The 25,795-nt window shown below is 43.2% G+C and overlaps 1 protein-coding gene across 1 annotated transcript in view; it reads left to right on the plus strand.

The window, feature by feature from the left end:
- Positions 1-25,795, plus strand: part of ESR1 (estrogen receptor 1) — a 1,629,997-nt gene that overhangs the window by 215,108 nt on the left and 1,389,094 nt on the right. The window lies entirely within an intron of this gene.

Genomic DNA, 25,795 nt, shown 5'->3' on the forward strand with positions numbered 1-25,795 from the left:
CAATGATTGATAGACTGTGGATCACTTGATGAATCACAGGCCCAGGATCTCTCACTTGAGCATCACGGTGTAACACTCAGCCAGTTTCTGATGCTCTGTCATTTTATATGTGGATGGGAGCAGTTTGTTGAGCTCATCCGGTGCAAGATAGGAATTGCTCGAATGTGTGACATAAAATGAGATAAATGGAATTTTGTACTACCTTTTTTTGTAGGCTTGACCACTAATGTATATTTTATGAAAACTATGCTATGTATTCTAGCAGCATATATTTATGATTTACCGGTGCCTCATTACTAATATAAAATTATGTAATTTTTCTTTCTCTATGGAATCACATGACATTTCTCATTTTAAAGGTGATGGTGCACAGTGTGGTTGTATTGGCCGTGATGTAGCCCTTGAGTGGGTGAAATGCATTGTTGACTCCGGTTCCCTAGGACATTTATATATATCCTTGGTAAAACTAGGAAATTTGGAAATAAATATATATGTATATGTATATATATTACCTACTGGCGGTCGGTAGTTATAGTTAAGACCTTGTTTCTAAAAAGCATTTTTTCTTTTGCCAATATCTTTGGCGCCGTTTGACGAATCTTCGCAAAATTTTCCAGATTATTGGTTCGCTCAGTTCAGCTCCTGTCGTGAAAGTTACGGGGTGATTCGTAGAGCGGGGTGCAGGAAAGGGGGTCCCAAAAGACGTTTTTTCCATTTTAATTTCCATAGGAAACTGTAGACAAAGCTATAGCCCGAACTGCTGAACAGAATTACACCAAATTTGGCAAAATGGTAGCTCTTGGTTCAGAATGTGTGTTTATTTTTAAATGGTGTAAATACATTCAGTAGTTCCTGAGAAATTCAAAAATAAAAAATATCAATATCTGGTGGCCGAGGAGAATTCGCAAACCCTCCCGAGCACGAACTTCATTCTGATTGGCTACCAACACTCCAAACCAAGAAGTGGTGGCAGCCATCTTGTGACTCGGTAAAACCAAGTCGCAAGAAAAAAGGAGAAAAAACACAACAAACAAGAAAAGGGGGCTTGATAGAAACACCCTGGCCCCCAAGGCCTGCGGACCCCCTGGGCCCAAATAAGCATTTAAAAAATATATTTTTTTTGTGGGATTCACGCTGGGTACGCAATTCTAGCTAAAAAAATTTAAACGAAGCACAGACTCCCGCACTTCATTTTATTAAGCCCCCAGGTGGGCCAGGTCCCGGGGGTAATGTTCTATTAATGGGCCGGTGGCCCCGGGGAACTCTACTTCCCAGGCTTACTAACAAAAAATGCATGGGGGCTCCCCCCATGAAGCCCCAGGGGTGGCCGCCTCACAGGGGCTTTACTTTTATAGGGGTGGGGAGTTGAGCCCAATCAAATCAAATTATAGAAGTGTGGGGGGGCCTTGTCCCTCCCCACAATGCCCCGGGAATCACCACCTCCCTGGGGCCCTACATATGTTGTTACGGGGGTCCATTGCGGACCACCACCTCCCTAGGTCTTTAACCTTGTTGGAGGGGGGCCGCGTGGACCCCCCCTGGCGCCCTGGGGACCACCACCCTCCAGGGTAGGCTCCAGCAATGTGCCGGGGTGCCCACCCCGGGACACTGCAGTTTGCTATGACAGGGCGGGAGCACGGCTCCTGCCATATCATAGCAAACTTCTGCTTTGCGCATGGAAGGGAGAGCAGGGAGCCTGTTTTCGCTTCCATGAAGCAAATTAGAATAGCTTTTGGACAAGGGGAGCTGCATGTCAGCAGCTCCCCTTGTCCAAAAGCAATGTTGGCTCTCGCAGGAGGCAGGGAGCCGCCAGGGACCGCAGGGGCATTGGGGCTCCCCACGGTGTCCAACTTAAGGCCAGGCCCCGGGTATGGCGTTCCCAGGACCATAATTGGCCAAAGGATGGGGGCTGTGCAGCCCCCCTCCAAAAAAAAAAAAAAGGGAAAGGCTGGCCAGGCCCTGGGGGAGGGGTCATGCGGCCTCCTCTAAAATAAGAAAAGAAAAAAAAGAAAGGCTGGCCAGGGCCTGGGGGATGGGTTCCCTGGGGGCATATTTGGCCCCAGGAGGGCGACCCCCTCCAAAATAAAAAAAGAAGAAAGGCTAACCAGGCCCCGGGAATAGGGTCCCTATGACCAATAGTGGCCTAGGGAAGGGGGGTGGCCCCCCCTCCCATGGAAATAAAAAAGAAAGGAGAGGAGACCATGCCCGAGGGGATGCTGTCCCCGGGCCAAAACTGGCCTTGGAAGGGGGGCCAGCGGACACCCCTTTCCATTTAAAAAATATATATATATACAAGGAATCGTTAATCTGGAAATGTGTGTGAATGCTAGGCCTCCCCAGAGGAGGCGTAGGGAGGCACACGTGGAGAAATGTTTTAATTTCTCGTTTTTTCCTCTTTCAATGCGTGCTGCATTTTACAGCACGCATTGAAAGAGGAAAATGCCTGTAGTGATTGTTTTTGTGCAGGAAGATGCCCCTCCCTGCACGAAAATAATCTCTCCATGATGCAGGCATCCTCGCACCATGGTGCAAGGGTGTCTGCGCCAGCACATGGCAGCTGTTTGTGTGCCAGCACAGGGGAGAGCACAGGAATACGACATATCATTGTAAATATGTCGCATTCCTGTGCTCTGAAAGTGACTCAGTGCGGCGCAGCCAAACAGTTTGCGGGGTGCACTGAGTCACTTTCTCGTAAATCTGCTCCCTTGATTCTAGCTCAAATGGCTCAAACGTTACCAAAAATGCAGCAACGAGTGTTACAGCCTGGTGGAAGGCCCTTTGCAAACCTAGAATGGTCACCTGTTACTTATTGCTAAATGTGAGTATAAAATTGGTACTAATGGTGTGCAAAGCCCTTTTGCTTCTTTCTGTGCCTCTCTTGCCTCTTTCTGTATTTCTGTTGCTTCCTAATGCACCTTTCTTTCTTTTCCTGAACTTCTTTTGCCTCTTTCTGCTCATCTCTTCCACTTTCTGCACCTCAGTTGCTTATTTATGTACCCCTCTTGCCTCTTTCTGCACCATTCTTCCCTCTTTCTGCACCTCTCCTGCCTGTTTCTGCACCTCTCATGCCTCTTTCTGCACTTCTCTTACCTCTTTTTACACCTATGTTGCTTCTTTCTGCGCTTCTGTTGCTCTTTCTGCACCCATCTCGCCCCTTTCTCACCTCTGTTGCTTCTTTCTTTACTCCTCTGGCTTCTTTCTGCATCTATGTTGCTTCTTTCTGCTTCCCTCTTGCCTCTTTTGGCACCCTTCTTCCAACTTTGTGCAACACTCTTGCCACTTTCTACTACACCTCTCTTCCCTCTTTCTGCACCCCTCTTGCCTCTTCCTGTGCTTCTGTTGGTTCTTTTGCACTGCTCTTGCTTCTTTCTGCACCTATTTTGCACATTTCTGTACCCCTCTGGCCTCTTTATATACCCCTCTTCCCACTTTCTGCACCTCTCTTGCCTCTGTCTTCTCCCCTGTTCCTTCTTTCTGTACCTGTTTTACCTGTTTCTGCAACTTTATTGCCTCTTTCTGCAGCTCTCTTGCCTCCTTCAGCAACTCTGTTGCTTCTTTCAGTACTTCTATTGCCTCTTTCTGCACCTCTCTTGCTTATTTCTGCACCCTTTCCCCCTTTTTTGCCTCTCTCTTGCCTCTTTCTGCAGTTCTCTTGCCATTTATTGCACCTCTCTTGCCTCTTTCTGTACCCCTCTTCCCTCTTTCTGCACCTCTCTTGCCTTTTTCTGCAGTTATCTTGCCTCTTTCTTTACCCCTTTTGCCTCTTTCAGTACCTCTGTTGGTTCTTTCTGCACTGTTTTTGCTTCTTTCTGAACTTCTGTTGCAAATTTCTGCATCCCTCTTGCCTCTTTCTGTATCTCTCTTCCCTCTTTCTGCACACCTTTTGCCTGTTTCTGCACCTCTCTTGCCTTTTTCTGCAGTTCTCTTGTCTCCTTCTGCATCTCACTTGCTTCTTTTTGCCCTTCTCTTGCTTCTTTCTACATCCTTTTTCCCTTTTTTCTGCACATCTCTTGCCTCATTCAGTATCTATTGTGCTTCTTTCTGCACATCTTGTGGTCCTTTCTGCAATACTCTTGCCTCTCTCTGTACCCCTCTCATCTCTTTCAGCACCTCTGTTGGTTCGTTCTGCACTGCTCTTGCTTCTTTCTGCACCTCTGTTGCACATTTCTGCATCCCTCTTGCTTCTTTCTGTACCCCTCTTCCTTTTTTCGGCACCTCTCTTACCTCTGTCTGCACACCTGTTCCCTCTTTCTGCACCCTTTTTGCCTGTTTTTGCATATTTCTTGCCTCTTTCTGCAGTTCTCTTTCTTCTTTCTGTACCCTTCTTTCCTTTTTCTGCACATCTTTTGCCTCTTTCAGCACCCTTCTTGCCTCTTTTTGTACCTTTTTTGCTTCTTTCGGCCCTTCTCTCGTCTCTTTCTGCACCCCTCTTGCCTCTTTCTGTACCTCTGTTGGTTCTTTCTGCACTGCTCTTGCCTCTTTCTGTACCTCTCTTGCTTCTTTTTTCATCCTTCTTCCCTTTTCCTGCACCTGTCTTGCCTCTTTCTGTACCTTTGTTGCCTCTTTCGGCAGTTATCTTGCCTCTTTCTGCACTGTCTTCACTCTTTATATAGCTCTTTTGCTTCTTTCTATACTTCTCTTGCCTCTTTCTGCACCACTCTTGTCTCTTTCTGCACCTCTCCTGGTTCTTTCTGCACTGCTCTTGCTTCTTTCTGCACCTCTCTTGCAAATATATGCACCCCTCTTGCCTCTTTCTGCACCTCTGTTTGCTCTTTGTGCACTTCTCTTGCTTTTTTCTGCATCTCTCTTGCTTTTGTCTGCACCCCTCTTGCCTATTTCTATATATCTGTAGCTTATTTCTGCACTTCTCTTGCTTCCACCTTTTTGTACACAAATTTACAGAGTATACTGGTTGAAACACAGATATTCAAGTATTTGTATGTTTATTTTTATGTTCCGTGTCTCTAGGTAAAAGCAGAGACACACGCATACATACCTTTATAAACTTGGTCAGACTTACAACAGGGATATGCTTAGGATTGCTGTTTTATATTTGGTAGGCCTAACATTCTGAGCAGTCGATGAATATTGAACCTTCAAGAGAAAAGTGAGGTTTAAGACATCTTGGGAGATGGATTAGTGATTAGGCTACTTTTTATGAGTCTGTTGTAAGGTACAATCAAAGTAGGCCTCTTTCTGCACTTCTGTTGGTTGTTTTTGCACATCTCTTGCTTCTTTCTGCACCTTTCTTCCTCTTTCTGGACTTATGTGGCCTCTTTCTGCATTTCTCCGGCTTCTTTCTGCACCTTTCTTCCTCTGCACCTCTCTTGCCTATCTCTGTACTTCTCTTGCTTCTTTCTGCGCCTTTTTTTCCTCTTTCTGCACAAGTCCTGCCTATGTAGGCGTAGTTAGGAATTAGCATTTAAAAAACCTTAGAAATTCACTGAAAAAAAACAGGTTTCAGGAACATTATAGTTAGACATTTTCATTTAAAAATCCTGTGAAATTCACTGAAAAAACATATGTTTGAGGGACGTTATAGGCAGAAATTAGCATTTAAAAAACCTTAAAGATTCACAGAAAAACCACAGGTTTTAGGGACGTTATAGTTAGTTGGACATTTCACTCGTACAAAACCAGAGAAATTCAGCCGTTATAGTGAATTGAGCCAACTATAACTCGCACCCCGCAATGCACTGTTGATAACGTCACAATTACATCACTCATGACATGGTCAGTGAAATCACTGATGGCATCACTGATGACATCTCAAATGACATCACTGATGACATCATCAACGTGATAATTGAATGCTGATATTGAAAACTTGGGATAAGAGCACATATCTTCAGCGTGTAACTCCTTCTGGCATTTATTCTTACATGATACACCATAATAAGATGATTGAACTCACTGAATAAGAAGGCTCATTCAAATTATACTTCTTGATAGCTTCACAGATCAGCTATCTTTACAGAGTTTCAGATTTATGAAGGACATCATCATCAACCAGGTAGTCCTTGTCATGCTCTCATCACACCACAAAAACATAACATGATGTCAGCTAATAAGAACCTGTGGTGTGTGCAGAATCATCTCAAATTCCGGTGTCTCTTTTGAGTGTTACTGGAAACACCACTGACATGTCACACTCATCCATCTTTAGGGCACTATTGAAAGTCACAATTGCACTCAAACCCCATAGGTCATATAACCTTGGGCGTCACAGAAAATATAATAAGCATAGCATTACTTCTACAACATCAGCAGTGTTTCCCTCAGTGATATGGGTCATTAGTTATAACAATACCACCTCCAAGAAAACACAAAAGTGGTATGTGATGCCTGACTATGCGGCACCATATATTGAAAATGGTACCCCATTGAATGAAAAGAAACAATGCATCTATCCAGGGAACCAGTAGGATCTCGCTTTGAATACAAAAACACATGTGCAGCACTTGTGTCCTAGTAGGCGAGTTGGGCGCTTAGGCATGCTGCAAACACTCATAGCTCCACTGCAACAGTAGGCACTCATTGAAAATATGGCTGACTATACCCCATCAGCACGCAGGTCACTTAAACCAACTAACTTTTTTGCTTATCGGACACAGGGGCATATTTACAAGCTCCTATCACCTCCACAGCATCACTTTTCTTGATGTTGGGGTGGTGATAGTAGCTTTGCCTTATTCACAAAGCTATGTTAAGCCACTTAACTTGGCTTAACGCCACCTTGTGAATAAGGCCCCTTTTCATGCTACAGTCAGGGTGAAAGGGGACGGCAATGGGTGTTGTGGTGGACGTTCCACCGCAACACCCATTGATTTTGATGTTGCCCCATATTCACAAGGGTGTTGTAAATATGGGACAGCAACACAATTAAGACCAGGGAAAACCTGGTTTTACCCTGGCGCAATGAGGAGAAATGTTTAATTTCTCCTTGTTTTTGGTGTTTCCATGTGCGTTACATTGTGCAGCACACATTGAAACAGCAAAACGCCATTGATTGTTTATGTGCAGGAAGGTGTCCCTACTTGCACAAAAACAATCATTAAAAAAAATGATGTTTTGCAACGTCTATGTGTGCTGCATGAAGCAGCATACATAGAAGGTTCAAAATGCAATTTCAGATTGTTTATGTGCACCTTCCAGCATGTAAACAATCATTCTCCTCAATGCAGTTACCCTTGCACTATGGTACAAGGGGCCTTCGTTGGCACTGGGCAGCTAAATTAGCACCAGCGCAGGGGGAAATGCAAGGCTGCTTTGTATTCTTGTAAATAAAGGGCAGCCCTGCGTTTCAGAAGTGGTGGAGCACGGAGTTAAACCAGGGAGGCAAACACTGTGCTCCGCCACTTCCTTGTAAATTTGCCTACAATCTGTTAGCAGTTTACGAACTTGATTTCAACACTGGGACAGCAATCTGGAATTTCTTACATTTATTTATTTATCAAGTTTTGCACAGCGCAAACTTAACCCAAAAGTATCGGAGCGCATCATGGTGTTTGTGTAGCAGCAAATACAAGAGTTCCATTTGAAGTAAGCATAAACACATAGTGACAGTATGTAAACAAAATATATGTAAGCATTAGGATACATTACCAAAACAATTTTGAGGTACACACAGTATATACCTCATATATATAGCACTGCAACAGTTGCATAATTAAACGTGGTGTATATAAAAAATACATAGCAACTGTGTATATCGGACAATTACGATGGACAGTGGAACCGAGTCCTGAGCTAGTTTACCTTTTCATCTCCCACTGTGGTCTGATATAGATTTGTAAAACACTTGTTCCTGACATTGTTCAGCATGTACCTTAAATCTCTAAGATTAGGTCTGGTAGAGACAGGAGTCACACACTTCCAATTCCCTGAAGCCACACAACTGTATCACTAGACTCTGCAGACCTGTTTCTTAAAACTAAAACAGCGGATGCCTGAAAACTACCTTATGCTAAACTCACAAAAGACCTCCTTTCTTTTCACCTGGGCTTTGGAAATGACACTGACCACTACTGCTCAATCATCTCTTGCGCATGTTAGAGCAGTCTATCATTCTGTGGCTGCACTGGTCTCAACAGAAGGGGAATTTGTGATCACATTTCTAAGACTCTGAGGGGTATATTCACAAGAACGTGTGATAACTACTGCAAGAGTAGCGTAACACAACTTTCAACATCGTAGCCCATCGCGGAAAACAATTTGTGACAACATGGAATTAACAACACGGCGGTAGCATGCGATAGTCTGCCGACACCGTGGCCAATGCCCGCGACACAACCACCTAGACAGACATAAAAACACAAACCCCAATGTGAAAAAACCTGCGATGGGCAAAGCGTGATAAGAAAACAGTGACAACCAGCGCGAGGGCAGCAATATACATGCACAATGTGGGAAAAAGCACAAGAACAGCATACTGAAAAAGCCACAGAACAAAATACAACAACAGTGGAGTACCACGAATGCACCCTGGCCAACTGCAGAGGACTACATGTACACCCCAACTACCTAGCACAGTAAAAGAACAGAACTGACAGGCACAGTGCATGAAAGAGACCAGTGGCAGACAAATCAGACCCGACACACTCACCGTGCAGCATACGCACATAGGCAGGAGTGCGCCTCGACATTGACAACAGCCTGGTGCAAACAGCACCCCCACCACATTTGAACACAGGACACAACTGATGTTCACGACCTGGCAATCGCAAGGAAAAGTAACATTAAAATGTACAAGTACAAGCTTAAACCTGCAAATATGTTTTATTCACACATGCAGTGCATTTGGACATTTACTACTGTCGCTTGATTGGCACATTGTGACGTGCTCATGAGAAGTAAGTGTCAATGATGGTATTCCTACAGGCCATTTCTGCTGCTGCTGCAGTGGGATGTGGCCCACCTGCCCCATCACCATAATCATCATCCTGTACCTCTGGGACTGGGATCCATAGGGCCCTGGTGCAAACACAGATGTTGTGCAACACACAACATGCAACACACAACATGCAATGATCAGCTTGCACATGATGTCCGGGCTGTACAGGAGCTTCCCACCTGTGCCGTCCAGGCACCTAAAACGTAACTTCAACTCGCCAAATGTGCGTTCCATGATGCCCCTGGTGCGTATGTGTGCCGCATTGTACTGCCTCTGGGCAAGTGTGTTCGGATCTCTGAGGGGTGTCATCATCCTAGGGCAGAGGGCGTATCCTTGATCACCTGTGACAGTGCAGGGAGAAAAGAGTCAATACTTGGTTCAGCTGAATGTGATGGCAGGTCCACCAATCCAGTGACGCCTGTGCTGGCTGTGTGTGGGGTGAGTGTAAGCCAGCACACAGGGAGTAGCTGTTGCTGGCAACTACACTAACAGTCATCAGGCACCCAGAAATGCAATGTCAGAACTACAAGGGGGATGACACGATTCGCACAGGGCTAGTGGCCCCGTTTGCACAGCGGGCTACACGGGCTCACCGCCATGATACGCTGACTTGCGGTAGACTTGGGTAGGGTCATGTGGGCAGAGTAGTGCCTCAAATGTGTTATGGCTGCATTTCGCAACTCCACACGTTCAACTGTTGTGTGGTTGTGGTGCCGTGAAATGTCTGTTTTACGTGCAAGGGTAGGTCAGGATGACCACGAAGTGGTGTGGTCGTGTCTGGTAGGTGGTCGTGTAGTTTGACATGTTGATTGTGTTTGGTCACGTGCGCATTTCCACAGTTGTTCATTGTGCTTTGCAGCCATTGGGATGTGTGGTGTGTTGACTTGGTACTTCCCAACGAGCAGTCCCGTTCCATATGTGCCATCCTGGAAGCACTGGTTGATGATGGACTGTCGGAAGATGAAGGAATCATGCACACTGCCTGGGTAGTTGGAGACGACATTGGTGAAAAGTCCCAGGTGGTCCACTATTGCCTGCACATTGATGGAATGCATGTGCTTTCTGTTGCAGTAGTGGTGTGCAGTATCCGCACTCAGGGGGCACAAGTGGGACATGTGTGCAATCGATTGCCCCCAACACAACCGGGAATCGGGCTATGGCGTAGAAGCCTTGCGTTGTTCCTGCACAGTGTTGGGCAAGTGAAGGTACTGGGGTATGAAGCTGAGGATGGCATCCAGGACAGGTGTGATGAACTTTGATAGGGCTGGCTGTGAGACCCTGGCAGTTGTTAGTTGGAAGTGGGAAACAACCTTTACAACGCAACTTTTACAACAAACTACCATTACAACAAATTTTTTACAACGCAAAAACTTTTACAACGCATACCATTACAACGCAGGATTTTACAACGCAAGTACCTTTACAACGCATACCATTACAACGTAAGTATTGGTAAGTATATAATTATTTTTTAAATATTATATGTTTGGGTTTTTGGGTAAAGGGGTATTTTTAGGGTTCAGGGTCAGTTTTCAGTTTTTGGGTAAAGGGGTATTTTTAGGGTTCAGGGTCAGTTTTCAGTTTTTGGGTAAAGTGGTATTTTTAGGGTTCAGGGTCAGTTTTCAGTTTTTGGGTAAAGGGGTATTTTTAGGGTTCAGGGTCAGTTTTCAGTTTTTGGGTAAAGGGGTATTTTTAGGGTTCAGGGTCAGTTTTCAGTTTTTGAGTAAAGGGGTATTTTTAGGGTTCAGGGTCAGTTTTCAGTTTTTGGGTAAAGGGGTATTTTTAGGGTTCAGGGTCAGTTTTCAGTTTTTGGGTAAAGGGGTATTTTTAGGGTTCAGGGTCAGTTTTCAGTTTTTGGGTAAAGGGGTATTTTTAGGGTTCAGGGACAGTTTTGGGTTTTTGGGTAAAGGGGTATTTTTAAGGTTCAGGGACAGTTTTGGGTTTTTGGGTAAAGGGGTATTTTTAGGGTTCAGGGACAGTTTTGGGTTTTTGGGTAAGGTGGTATTTTTAGGGTTCAGGGACAGTTTGGGGTTTTTGGGGTACAGGGTTAATTTGTAAAAATAAAATAACATTATATTTAAATTAAATTAATTAATTGTAATTAAATATAAATTAATTATATTTTAATAATTTAAATTAATTTAAATTAAAAAAAATATTTTTAGGGTTCAGGGTCAGTTTTGGGTTTTTGGGGTACAGGGTTAATTTGTAAAAATAAATTAAAATTATATTTAAATTAAATTAATTAAATAAAATTAAATAAAATTTAATTATATTTTAATAATTTAAAATAATTTATATAAAAAAAAATATTATATACTTACCAATATTTACGTTGTAATGGTATGCGTTGTAAAGGTACTTGCGTTGTAAAATCTTGCGTTGTAATGGTATGCGTTGTAAAAGTTTTTGCGTTGTAAAAAAATCGTTGTAATGGTAGGCGTTGTAAAAGTATGCGTTGTAACGTCATACATCCGTTGGAAGTACCAGAGGCCAACAGGTGCAGCACAGCCAGCAGCTTTGTCAGAGGAGGGATGTTAGTTCTCCGCTGTGTTGGGACCGTCAGCCTGTGGGCGATGTGGATCATGATGCAGTGAATGGTTTTCCTTTTGAGCCTGTAGTGGTGCGTTTTCGGTAGATTTGCTGTCTTACCCTGCTCTGCCTCTGTGGTGGTCGGGGAGGGGTGAGGTTCCGGGTCCTGGGGGGGTTGGCGGTCCTGGGGGTGGTGGCGGTGGGTGTTGTGGCCCTGTTGGGGCTCTGAGATGCATGATGACTAGCTCCATTGGGTCATTTGTTCTTCAGGTGTGGCTGTGTGCGGGGCTCCTTTGCCTACTGCAGGTAGTCGTCCGTCTTTACACCTGCTGTGTTAAGTACCTGCAGCTGAAGCGGCTTATCGCCTGTTTTTTGGTGTTGTTTTTTCGTGTGTTTCTGCACAGGAACGCCTACTCTGCATCTCATTAGCATTAATTGGTGGTGTCCGCCGTGGTGTTAGGTTTTGGGACTTTTATCGCGGGAATTCTGACGATATCTGCTGTTAGCACCAACTTGTGAATGGTGGGGCAAATTTATCACGACTTTGGCTGCGCTAAAGTGCCATTAATTTGGCGTTAGCTCCTTGTGAATATGCCCCTAAGATACTTTTAATGGTTACTCTGCAGAACCAGGATCAAATGTAAAATAAGATCCCTTGCATACAAGATAGTGCATCTGAAAATCCTGTTATATTTGGCCAATTTGTTACAATCTTGGAAGGAAATTGGGGGTTGTCAGTGGTTAATTTGTAAACAAATAAGTGCCAGGGCTCTCGTCAGGAGGCAACTTGCACCAGCCAATTTCTCCTGCGAGTGCCACGTCAAACAGAACCATGAAAGTGGGGAGAGGATGTGGCATAATACTCTGAATTGTTCTAATAAATCTTTCAAGTGTTACTGGTTAGCGATATACATGCTATAGAATGTGCCGCCCTTAACTGGTACATATCAGCGGAGTGATGCTTACATTCAGAATGCAAATCTCTGTTCCAGATAAATAAATAAAGGCATACTTTTTTTCACTTTCCGTGAGATATCTTTTAGTGAAAGCATACTGTGCACAACTACGTAGGATTCATTTTGGGTTGCTTGCAGGTGTGCATTGATCTAAAAAACAATCCATTATTCTGTATGAGTCCCCCACCCTCAACCCCTTTGCTGAAATATGATATCTCTGTGGCATATGCGAAGGTGGTTGCCAAGAGCAATGTAACTTCGTTACTGCAAGGGGGCTAGAAGGAAATGGGTGAATTAAGACTTCCTTGTGGACAGCCCTCAGACAAATCACTGTCTCTCAACGAACTCCCTTATAGAGAGGAACACCTTTTGGGGAGTCACTGATGTGCTACTTTAAGACAGCTTTCTGTAGTAGGCTCCGTCATAATGCTGTAAACCCATCAGCTCAGCAGCAGCCAGCATATATGAACCCATGTCCACACTGGCACATAAACTGATCTGTGATTTCTGGAAAGGCCAAACATGTTGGAGTGAGTTAGTCGTATGTAATGAGTGAGACACAGGACATCTATCAGTCTTTCAGAGGCAGCAGCCTAGTTGATAAACTGACTAGTTTGCAACTATGCCACCATCTCTTTGAATGTGCTGCATATTAATATATCTTTATTTTTTGCTCTTGCCAACAACCAAATGGGGAAAACCTAATTTACAAATACTGCAGTTTTGGCACACAGTCCAATCTGAATGAACACTTAAAATAAACAATGACAATAAAAGTTTTCAAAACATGCAATGAATTGACCATAGCAAGAACAACAGCTGTTAAATTTCCCAGGCTTCTGTGGCAAAATGAAATCGTAAATAGGCGTACAGTGTACCAAAAACTCAAAGACTTTCTGACGGGCACAGAGGTACCTTAGCAATAAGAGTAGGAGGGTAGGTTTCAGTAACAAGAAAAACAAGTGCTGTTGAAACACAGCGCTGACATTGGACCTCAGTCTTTGAATGCCCAGCAAATGTAATGAGAGAAGACCTAGATTTCCAGGTCTGTTTATTACAGAAAACATGTTTGTGGAAGAATACTGTAAACAGGTCTTTCACTTGGGGCGGTACAAACTCAAGCTGAACAGCTTAAAGTAAATAAAGCCAGCAAATGGGAAGCAAGAAAACATGAGTTACAACCAACAAAGCCAATGGGCCAAAGGCAAGCAATGGCAAAATGCATTCTCAGGTCAACTTTCATGAAACTCCACAAGATGTCTTTCACATTCCACACAGCTGCACTGTCTGGTAGGCTGCAACCTAATGATGTTCACGGACATAAACTTATGGGAACATATTTATGTTTATATCTTTCACATTAAAAGTAACACTTTCATTGATTTAATCTTTTGCAAAAATCAGTGCATATGAATTATTAGGAAGGAGTTCTCAAACATTGACAATGTGACATGCTTTTCTCAATCAATTTACTGCACCTCTCGACCAATATTTCAATCAGAAATAATAAACTAACCACCAAGGACAATGCCCCTGATCACCATGTCTGCCCTTAGAGTAGCGAGTTTTAATTCTGACCGTGCACGTCCCCCATATTCATTTTATGTCTAAATATTGATTTCTCATGGCTGCAGGAGTCTTGGCACTGAACTAGGAGGGATTTCTAGCTGAAGGAGGCTCTTGCAATATGATTGAGAATTATGAAATTGAGCACATACTGGGGGAGGCAGCCAATTATACCCTATTGCATATTATTTAACATCCAGCCAAGGACTGTAAGCAACGCAACATAGTGTGACCTGTCTAACAATGGTCCTCTACTAAGGTGGAGGTCGGTGCTTAAAAAAACTAAGTGCAGGGGCTACCACTAGTCGTAGGAAATCAGTGATTACCATATACCAGTGCTCCATGATGTTGATTACACGTCCTGGATGAGCACACATCGTGGCAAGTGTTGGCATTGGGGTTAGGCAGTGGACCGCCCACCGGGATCACTGTGGAGCGCGGGAGCTTCCCCCGCCCTGATATTACTGACCCGGGCAGTGTTGGGGTCTACTGCCTGCATCCCCAAGTCTAGCAAGTCTGCATTAAGGCTTTCTGCCCTCGATGCCATAGATAAGCGTGAGGAGCTAGTGCTATCCGTTTCTGAGGAGCTATTGACAACGGGGCCAACCACAGTTTCCAGATGTCTTGCAAGATGGACAGTGCCTGACCCTAAAATGGCGGCCGTGGAAGATGTAGTAGATCGCTTTATTTTTCTGATGTTATCAGCCTTGGTGTAATAGCTGTATAAACAGTGGCAAGGCCGACTGTGTGTACTGGGACTGGACTGTGGAACACTGCGGCGGTGGCCCACCATAAGGGATGTCAATCTCCTAAGGAAATCCTCTAGCGAAAGACTAATATGGGTACCGGCTGTGTCTATCTCTGAGGTTAGGATCCCTGGCCTTCCCCCAAGATGGCTGCCACAGTTTTTCCCTACCACCAGACTCTGACCAGACCTTAATCACATCCCCCATTGGCCTCCTGGTAGCCCTCGCTCCTTCTCTGACTTGTTTTTACTCCCTCAACCCAGCCTCCTTCTGTTACCTCTATCCTCGTTACCTATGTATCTATTCAAAACTGGTTTTCCCGAACGTTGAGACCTGAGCACCATGGCTGATGCCCGGTGGAGTTGCTAGACAGCTAATGAGGAGATTAGCCCTGGTTTCCCCCTCGGCCGTCACCTACCCAGCCGGACATCAGACACAGTTCTTCCTCGTCTCCCCGTTATGGCTCCTTCCTCCCCTCCTTTCCTACAAATTCTCTCATACGTGTTGTTTGTTGACTGTACCTTACTACGCCATTGTAAATGAGGTAATTTGTAATGCAATGTTCCTCTTGTATAGTGCTCTGATAACTCCGGGTCTAGCCAGCGCTATATAAACCTTTTTAGATATACCTTGTAATGCAACAATCCTCCGGTTTTGTGCTCTGATACCTCCGGGTCTAGCCAGCGCTACATAACCTTTTGCAAATCAAATAAACTAAAATCTGTTTTTCCTGAATGCTGAGACCTGAGCAACATGGCTGATGCCTGGTGGAGCTGCTAGAGACCTAATGAGGAGATTGGCCCTGGTTTCCCCCTCGGCCGTCACCTACCCAGCCGGACATCGGACACAGTTCTTCCTCGTCTCCCTGTTATGGCTCCTTCCTCCCCTCCTTTCCTACATATTCTCTCATTCTTGTTGTTTGTTGACTGTACCTTACAATGCTACTGTAACTGATGTAATTTGTAACGCAATGTTCCTCTTGTATAGTGCTCTGATACCTCCGGGTCTAGCCAGCGCTATATAATCATTTTTAGATATACCTTGTAGTGCAACAATCCTCTGGTTTTGCACTCTGATACCTCCGGGTCTAGCCAGCGCTATATAACCTTCTCAAATCAAATAAACTAAAATCTGTTTTTCCTGAATGTTGAGACCTGAGCAACATGGCTGATGCCCGGTGGAGCTGCTAGACAGCTAATGAAGAGATAGGCCCTGGTTTCCCCCTTGACCATCACCTACCCAGCCGGACATTGAGCACAGTTCCTCATAGTCTCCCCGCTATTATTCCTTCCTCTCCTCCCTCCTATGAATTTGTGAATCATTGTTTATGTGTACTGTTATCTTACTATGCTCTTGTATCTGATGTAACTCTTAACGCAACGATCCTAAATGTAATGCGCTCTGATACCCTCTTGGTTCTAGTAAGCGCTATATAAAACTTTATAAATAAATAAATAAAAGATTACACGTCAGGCCTCTTTTCTGCCACTTTATATTTACGTCATTCTTGCAGATTATTTTTCATCCCTACTTTCTCCACTTGGAACTCTTAACCCTAGCTTCATCTCCCTCATTCTTTCTTCCTTTTCTGCCTTTCTCTCTTTTCTCTGGTCAAAATCTGGTGATGAAAAATAAGTTGTATTACCCAGAAAGCATTAGCTAGCTATTAGGTCTTGTCTTTTAAAGGTGTTGGACCACCGTTTAGCTTTGCCAGTGTTAGTTATGGGGCTGAGGAGCTTGGCAGAAAGTAAAATAAATGCTTGTTGTTGATGATGAACATCTTCAATAAAAATCAAAATCCCCGCTGCAGCCTGCATCCTGTGAACCTGCGTGCATCAGTTTGCGTTTTCATGTCATGATACATTAGTGGCCAGTTTGTCTTTTTTCCATTTACCGTTCCATGATGCAGATACCCATCTGAAGTGGTAAATAGAAAACTGATTGAGAAAAAGGGTGTGAAACAACACTATGCAGAAAGGAGTAGTTCAGTAGCAAATTGCAGCTGTAGAGGGCATGGGAGCAATGGAGGAGGGGGGGGATGGGCCTAGACTTACACGTATACACTAAGCAACTGAAAAAACAGCCCAGCATCAGGAAGCAATACTGCCAAGATGGAAGGGGTAGGGAACCAATGAAGAAACTGGGTGGCGGTAAGGAAAAAAGCAATACAAAGCTAAACAGTTGGGGAGGGGTAGGGAAATCAATAAGTGAGCTGAAGGTACGAGCTACAAGAGAGCATTGGGAACAAGCAGCGCATGGGGTAGAGAGCAAGAAAACACATGCATTTGCGACGAGTTCTGAAAGAAGTACAAAAAGTAGTTCCTTGAATATGAGTAGTGTCAGGATGCAAGTCATCCAGTCAGAAGGATGGTAAAGAAGCTATAGTGCAGGAGAGGACATACACAAGAAGAGGAAGGAAAGCCATTGAATAAGAGGCAAGAAACTTAGACACACACAAACGTCAAGCAGTTGTGGCCAGTGGATTCACTAAACTCACACTCTGAATATTGGTTTTGGACACAATAGGTCTTTCCACAGCAGACAGCTAAAACTGTTTGTAGGCAAGACATTAAAATGAGCACCAGTCTCACCACATGCAACCACTGACCCAAATAAGACACAGGTCAATTCTTAAAGTTGCAGTCCATGGACAGCTGTTGAAATACTCACAGTTTTCTGCATGTCTGCTCTTATATGCACCATTCCATAATGCACAATGATGCTTGTAACTCTAGAATTCTCTGCATGGCATCTTACATGCATACAATCTCAGAAAGCCACCCACATTGCCTTCAAGTCCTCTGTAGTACCTCATTTGGTAGTGTCATATACTGCCTCAATGTAGGCCATATGTATACAATTACTATGAATATTTGTGGAAAGTATATCAAATGTGATTCATTTATCAAAGATTCCGAAATATTGTATTGTATTTTACGGTTTTATATGAAACCATATCCATATTGCGATTGATGACTTAGTAGCTATTCCGTAAGTATCATTTTTAGATCTCTTTCTAACTCCAGGAAGTCACTGAAGCATGTTGCCTTTCATCAGTTTCCTGAGTGCTCTTTGTTTGAATGCTTGAAAGAGAGTTGTTTGCAGTTAAACCTATAAATGAAAAGTTGTGTGCAGTGTATGAAGTTTGTAGGTAGCTTAGATGTGCTGTGTGAACTTCCTGTCGTACGTGAGCAGATTCTGGAGAGTACTGTAAAGTCAGACACATTCAGGTACTTGTGTAGTGATGGTTCTATAAGGAGGCTGTTGATAAGTTTGTGTTGCCCAGAAGCCAATAGGTTAGGTCATGCCTGGTTGTGTGGTGTAGTTGGGAAGTCAAGTATTGATCCGTTCTCATTAATCCCAAGTATCTTTGTAATACACATACATGTTACTATAAAAGTAGGGAAAAGTGCTCATTTGTTTTGATTCATTGATCCAGACTAATATATTTATACTTTTATTTAAATAAGCTCAACAATTGCATTTATTGAATATATTATAATGGTGTCTTTAAAGGGAGCAGCATCCATTCTCATTAACTAGGTATCAATTGTCTGTAAGCATTGACTAAACCTGCATCGTTTTGGCTTCTTTGTAAAAGTTTTCTGGTCAGTGGTTAATTTGAGCTGGTGGTTTCTGGTGTTCGACACCGGCACTTAATTATCAACACTGGAGCTTGACAGCCTACCACAGGAGGGCACTATCTGGCTAATTTAGAGACAACAACAGTTAATTATTAATTAAATAAACATAAAAAATGACTATAAATTGCTGCCCAAGCCACTCATAGCTTTGTGGGCCTGAAATAGTCCGAACTGTCACACTTGTAAGAGTGAGATGGTTAGTAGTTGTGTTGTTACTATCATTTGCAACATAGCAGGGTCATTGTGTTGTAAGAAGCAGTGGCCTTCCAGATGAGAGCCCTGGCACTTATTATTTTTACAAATTAACCATTGACTACAGTTATATTAGGTACCTGCACAATAAGTCAAGAATTTGAGTTTTTGCTGATGGACAAAGACTTAACACTCACCTCTCAACTCAATCAGGTCACCTCTGCTTGTTTCTTTATGATTAAGGTTCTTCAAAAAATACTACCTTATATACCTTTCTCATTAAGGAAGACAGTAGTTGGAGCCTTGTTCCGTCCCAAATTGATTATTGTAATGCAATGTACTTGGGAATTGGAGAAAGACAGATCTCCAAGCTCCAGTCATTACAGAACGCTGCGGTGAGAGTGCTGTTGGATCTCCCGAGACATGACCCGACGTCCAATGGTAGGAGGCAACTGCATTGGCTTCCTATCCGACGAAGGGTGCAGATCAAGGCTTATGCCTAGTAAATAAAGCAGTAAATAGAGGACGTGCAGTGGATATGAAATCTCTTTTTCCCCCGCTATGTACCTTCTTGCTCATTAAGATCTGGCAGCCTGATCTGCATGCCAAGGATAAAGAGAGCCCGATGGGGTGGTAAGGCATTTTCTATTCCGGCGGCAAAGCTCTGGAATTCGCTGCCTACCAACATTCGCCTAGAAACAAATAAGATCTTGTTTAGAAAGGCCTTACAAACCCGGTTATTTACTAAACCCAAGACTGGAAATGCTCATTCAATTCCTCACACAGCGCCAAGACACCTCTGCAATAGTGTGCTTCATAAACAATTCAGTTAGTCAGTCAGTCAGGTACATCATTGGCAGCAATTGTGTAAACTTTCTTCAAGGGGAAGCAAGAAATTACATGGGCAGAATTAGTGCAAACGTCTCTTAAATAGCAGTAGTGGCACAAAATGGGCAGTAAGTATACAAGCTCCCTCTTCCACAAACACATAAAAGCGATATAGCGCGTAAGCAGGAGTGAAAGATTCCCTTAACCACTAACACATAAAATGCACACATCACATGTGAAGATATTGCACAACTTTAACTAATTCACAAAACGTTATTGCATAGTGCCCTTTCATGTTCTTTGGGCCAGGTATGGCTGTGCTTGGTGCCACCATCTTTTACTAGAGTATTATGAAAGCAGATTTGTGCAGGAGGTAATTTGAGACACGAATATTAATGTATATCTGTTATGATGTAGTCTGTTGTGGGGATGTGTGATGTTTTTTGCATTGTGTTGCTGTTGTGTTGTACTGTGATGAATATGTTATAGTTTGACTGCATAGTTGTGTTGTGTTATGGTGTTTTATTGAGTTGTTTTCCTACTATGTTGTGTTCTGTTGTGCTCTGTAGTTACTTTAGAGAAGCCTAAGTGCTTTGTTGATGAAAGTATCTTTATGATTTTTACTACATCGTCTGTATATTTTCCATTCCAGAGTCTTAAAATAAGATGTTTTAACATTGTTAGTGTTACACAGGAAAGTTAATCATCTCACTGTTTACTTTTTGAATCCTCAGCACCATATAGGCATGATAAATTTCTGAGAATCTCAAATCTTAGATTTTTTTCTGGTGGTATAGTAATCCATGATTGATGAAATGTGGTACACTCTAACTTGGTTGGATCAAGCAGTATGCTTGCACCCTGCTTCTTCGTTGTCTGCCTCATAGAAATGTGACTCTCACAGCCATCATGCTGAGTTGCCACTTACTCTTTGGATCTTTTTCTACACCTTTGGGGAATGCACCACTTTATGTTGTGGCTCCATTATGTTTACCTGTCTCTCCAACTTTTCTGTAGTGATTTCTCTTCAGGCTAGTTAAAATAGCTAACTAAATGTCCCTCGGGACTGCCTTGAAAGCATCCTTTATTACTGCCTTGGATAGTTGTCCTTATCTTTGAGTAGTCGTGACTTTACTCTCCATATCCTACATTATCATGCTCTGACTCCAATGTAGAGGTGAGCACTGGAAGGGAAAGATCCTATTTAGTGACACTGTCAATGTTTATATTGGTCACATAATCGTGAACTGTCGCACACTGAAATAGTTGTCTATTTAAATGTACCTATAACACATAAGTAGAAAGAGAATGCACTCTGTTCAGGGTTAGTTATTCCCCAGATAACTATCATGTCCTGCTATATGAACATGAACTCCAAATTTCATACGCAGCTCTAGAATGATCCACATGACTTTGTGATCCAATAAGCTCCACATTCAAATGGGGCTACATTTTCAGATATAAACAGAGCATTTCTGATGCAAACCCCCATTTTCTACTGTATTAAATGGTAAAATAATAATGCGCCAACTATTCAAATATATGGAAGTCATCAGTCAGCCCTAACTGGGGACAGATAATTGTCTTTAACTAGAACGTCCAGTGCTCGCTTTATGTGATACAGCCCCAAGTGGCACTTAGATTAGTGGTTTCACTTTTCAGTCCTTGAAAATATATCCATACAAATGAAGCATTGCCCTCAGATCTGCTTTAACCTGCCATTGATTCATCTATTGTTATCTCATCTCGCTGCCAAACTCATTTTGCACACAAAGTGGTCAGAGAGTCTTAAAACAGGGAATAACGACCACCACAGTCTGGATTCCTGTTCTTTTTCTAGACACACTTGGGACAGCAGAAAACCAGTAAAACAGGATGTCAAATACACCATGCCTGTTTTTTCCTGACTCTTTATCTCTGTCATGCCTTGCTCAGCTTTAGCACTCAGTTTCACTGTATGAATTGTAAACAGCCCAGGGGCCTGATTCGCAAAGGGCGGCCGTACTTGTGGAAGAGGCCCCAAAGTCATGGGGAATATCAGCACTCGGGTGGAATCTCCGCAATGAGAATTCTCATTGCGGAGACTCCTCCCTGTTGTACCATGTATGGATGGTTTGCTGTGGTGTGTAGGTGCGTGCAAGTGAATGGGCACTGCTTTCCTTTGCGCGCCTCCTCTGCTGCACGTGATTATATGTGAGCGCATGGGCACTGTTTTCCTTCTTGTGACCTTCGCCGCACATAAATGGTTACAATAATAAACATTGCTGCGGTCTTGTATTGTTATTTGAGGTTGCATCCTCAAGCTAAGCTGAATGTATTGAAAATGTGGAGTTTACTTATTTATGCAGCCGCAGTTTCAGTTAGGTCAGTTTCACCCTGGCCACTGAAGCTGAGGAACGCATGCTGTGATTTGGATTCACTTACATAAATTTATTGTACCGCTTCGGCTTGGTACATTTTGCGACAATTTATTTTCTCCTGTTTCAACAGAGCTCGTAGCCATCGGCATGGCATGCTGATTGCAAAAATGGAGGTTAATCGCCCGGCCGCTGACTGAAACACCACTGGAGATGCACGCCTTTCTAGAGGAGGAGCTTCCAGGATTGGCCAATCATAGTGCAGAGCTACGTTTTCCTTGGCCATTTCTGTAAAGAATAGATGATTCCTCATGAGACGTTAAGGGGTGGAGTGGGGGCCCGTATGTGACCTGGGACTTGTCTGAATTGTTGCACTGCAAGCAGTCTCTCACAACTCTTTCAGTCGCTAGATCCACACTTGGACACCAGTACAAACTCCTGATCCTGTTTTTGGTCTTGCTAATGCCCAGGTGTCCTTCATGGCATAATTCTAGAATGGCACGCCTTAGGGTGGTTGGAGGTATTACCTTGCCACTCCTTAAGAGTACCCTCTCTTCAAGTGAAAGTTCATCCTTCACTTCCCAGTAGGGCAACACTTCCTTCTTCACATTTTTTTTAATGGCCATCCACTCATAACCATGTCACACACAGTGCTCAAAGTCTGGTCTTTACTAAGTTAATTTGTCCATTTTTCTAGTGAAATGCTCAGTAGTTCCTCATGTACACTGGCAACCCAGAATTTCTCATCCGATTCCCCACTAGTTTCTTGGACTAAAACTGGCATTCTACTCAGGAAATCTGCAACAACATTCTTCACACCAGGTACATATTGTACTTCATAGTTATAGTGAAAATAGTCTTGTCAGTCTTGGGGATGCCGCATAAAGTCCCTTGGGGTTCAAGACCTTGGTGAGGGGTTTGTAGTCACTTCTTAAAATTACTTTGCTCCCCCCACACAAACTTTCAAAAGTGTTCCAGTCCCCACACACATGCTAAGGTCTCACACTTTATGACAGAATACCTTTCTTCTGTTGGGGTGAGTGAACATGAGGCGAAGGCAATGGTACATTCCATACCCTTCGAGTCTATTTGAGTTAGCACAGCGCCCAAACCCCTACCACTTGCATCCGTTGTCACTATACTTTTCAATGAAGGATCAAATCCTTGCAAGGGTGGAGCTGCGCATATGTTGTTTTTTAGCATGCAGAAAGCTTTCTGGCATTCCTCTGACCATACAAATTTGTTTTTGTTTCTTAGTAACTGTCTCAGTTCAAATGTTTTGATGAAAACCTCTCAACAAACTTGGAGTAACATTCTATGAGCCCCAGGAAGGAGAGAAGTTCGTCTTTGTTTTTTGGTTCAGGTGCACTGGAAATTGCATCAAGATGTTCTTTTTAAGGTATGATTCCCGTATCTGAGATGGAGTGCCCCAGATAGGTAATATCTGTGCGTGCAAATTTGCATTTGCTGTATTCGGCTTTAAGGCACTTGTTCTCCAGAATTTCTAGCACTTGCATCAATTTTATGTTGTGTTCTTCTTTAGTCTTGCCCATGACAAGTATGTCATCTTGGAATATCAGAATGCCATCCACCCCCTTGAATGTCTCCTGCATCAGTCTTTGGAACATGGCAGCAGCCGATGCCAATCCGAATGGGACTCTATTAAAACGGAAACACCCGAAGGGTGTGATAAAGGTGGTTAGGCTTCAGCTCTCAGGGTGTAAGAATATCTGGTGATAAGCTGCCTTCAGGTCTATTGTCGGGAAATACTTGATATCCTTAGTGCAGGCCAACATCTCATTGATTCGTGGGAGTGGATATTGATCCACTAGGATGCTTTCATTAAGATCGCGGAGATCGATGCACAATCTCAACCGCCCATTGGGGTGTTTAACCAAGACCATGGGATCCACCCATTCAGCGGATTCAACTTTCTCTATTATGTCGTCTTGTGGTAATTTCTCCAAATGTTCTTTCACTCCCTCTCTAATGGAGAATGGAATGTTTCTAACTTTATAAATCACATGGATGGCATCCTTTTTTACGCAAATTTTGTATTCAAATCCTTCAAAATTACTAATGGATTCAGTAAATACCTTAGGGAATCTGTGTTTGACTTCCCTGCCAATTCCATATTCACACTCTGGGGGTTCCAATTGTTCACCCAGCTCGGGGAGAAACTTCTCTTTCCATACCTTAGCATTCACTATGGTATATGGTGAGCCTGAGTCTGCCACAATTGACACCTTCACGCCACCAATACACATATCACATATGGGTTTTTTCTTAACCAATCCCTTATCATTTCCTTCAACATCTAGAACACAGACTTCATCTATGTTGAGTACAAACATGTTCATCTCATCCTCATCTGAATGATTAGAACTGGTTTCATTCTCATTCGCAATAAATTTCACAGTTCTAGACGATCTTTTGTGACATACTTTTTGAAAATGGCCCACAACACCACAAATGGAACATCTGTACTTTTTAGCAGGGCAATTTCTGTCATTGGCTAAATGATAAGGGCTGCCAGATCTGTATTATTTCCTATTGGTGATGTCATGCTTTCCATTTTAATGTAATTTTTGGGTTTGTCCTTGTAAAAGGATTTACCTTCCTTGGGTTTCCTCACCCCAACTCTGGCTACAATAGTATCCTCTTTCTTTTCTTTACTTTCTGCTATGACAGCTTTAGCACACCTGCCTGTCAGTTCCGCTCTTCTGATAATATCAATTATGTTTTGTCGGAGATACTCTCCTTTGGTCCACAAGTTGTCTTGTATGTCAGCATTAGAGCCCTGCATTACAATTTGGTCGCGGATGAATTTGTTGTGTAAATCACCAAATCAGCATGTAAAGGCTAGGTTTTTTAATGCTGCTACGTAGTCATCTACAGACTCATTTTGGCCTTGCCTCCTATGGAAGAACCTATACCTGTCCACACCTACACAAACAGTGGGTTTGTAATAGCTATTTAGATCATCAATGGTGTTTATATAAAGATCTCCCTCATCAGCTGCTCTCGCCTTTTTGTTGATTCTCTTAAAAACTTTTATTCCACCTGCACCCAAACAATGCATCAGCAGTTTGTATTTCCTTTCTTATTTTAAGTCTTCTTCATCCTCTATAGTTTCAATAAAATTCGTGAAATGTTCTCTCCATTCCTCCCATTTGACAGGAGGTTTGCCCCCCCAGCCAGGAATGATGCAGGTGGTGCCAAATTTACTAAGTACCCTGTTGCCATTTTTTCTTCAGTATGAGGAATTATGGGGCATATTATCAAGACAGGCGATAACATTATCGCCGTTTTAGTGGCAGAAAACTGCAGCTAAAATGGCGATAATGGGCTTGATAATATGCTCTATCGAAATCCAATTAAAGCCCATGTTAGATGTCCTTCACATCTAACATGGGCTTCAATTGGAATTCCATAGAGCATATTATCAAGACCATTCTCGATGTTTTAGCGGCAGTTTCCTGCAGCTAAAACAGCGATAACTTTATCGCCTGGCTTGATAATATGCCCCCCAGTATCAGACGTGTCTCACTGTATAGTGTGAATAAAGATCGTGGGGGCGCTGAGTTTTGTAAAAAAAAAGTAACTTCTTATTGAATGACAGTTGCTCAGTTCAATTGATGTGTGTGTGCTGAAACACCTAGAAGAGTGAGCGGTGTATGAAGGCTTCCAATCGCAATGCAGAGATTCCTTAAAGAGGCTTGATTGCGACGTGGGTGTCACGTGGCAGCGCCGGGAAGAGTGGAGCGCAATACTGGAAATGCATTGTAAGTCATGCACCTAAGATGGCCGCCGACGTCGTTGACGCGCTGCGTCAGAATCAGCTGATGGTTGCAGGATGATGCAGATGACAGCTGACGGTTGCTTGGTGACAGTTGACGCTGGCGGTTGACGTTTCGTCAGCGATGTGCTCTGTCATTAGTCTCAGTGTGAAGCCATTGAAGAGTGACGGTTGCAGTGACAGTTCACATAGGGGAGATGCGATTTCAGTCAGAAGTGTTCTTCTTCAAGTATACTAGTTTACGCCGAATCAGTCTCTTGCATGGTGCCAATCACGCTTGAC

The sequence above is a fragment of the Lissotriton helveticus genome, chromosome 6 (assembly GCF_964261635.1).
Source record: "Lissotriton helveticus chromosome 6, aLisHel1.1, whole genome shotgun sequence".
In the NCBI taxonomy this organism is placed as follows: domain Eukaryota; kingdom Metazoa; phylum Chordata; class Amphibia; order Caudata; family Salamandridae; genus Lissotriton; species Lissotriton helveticus.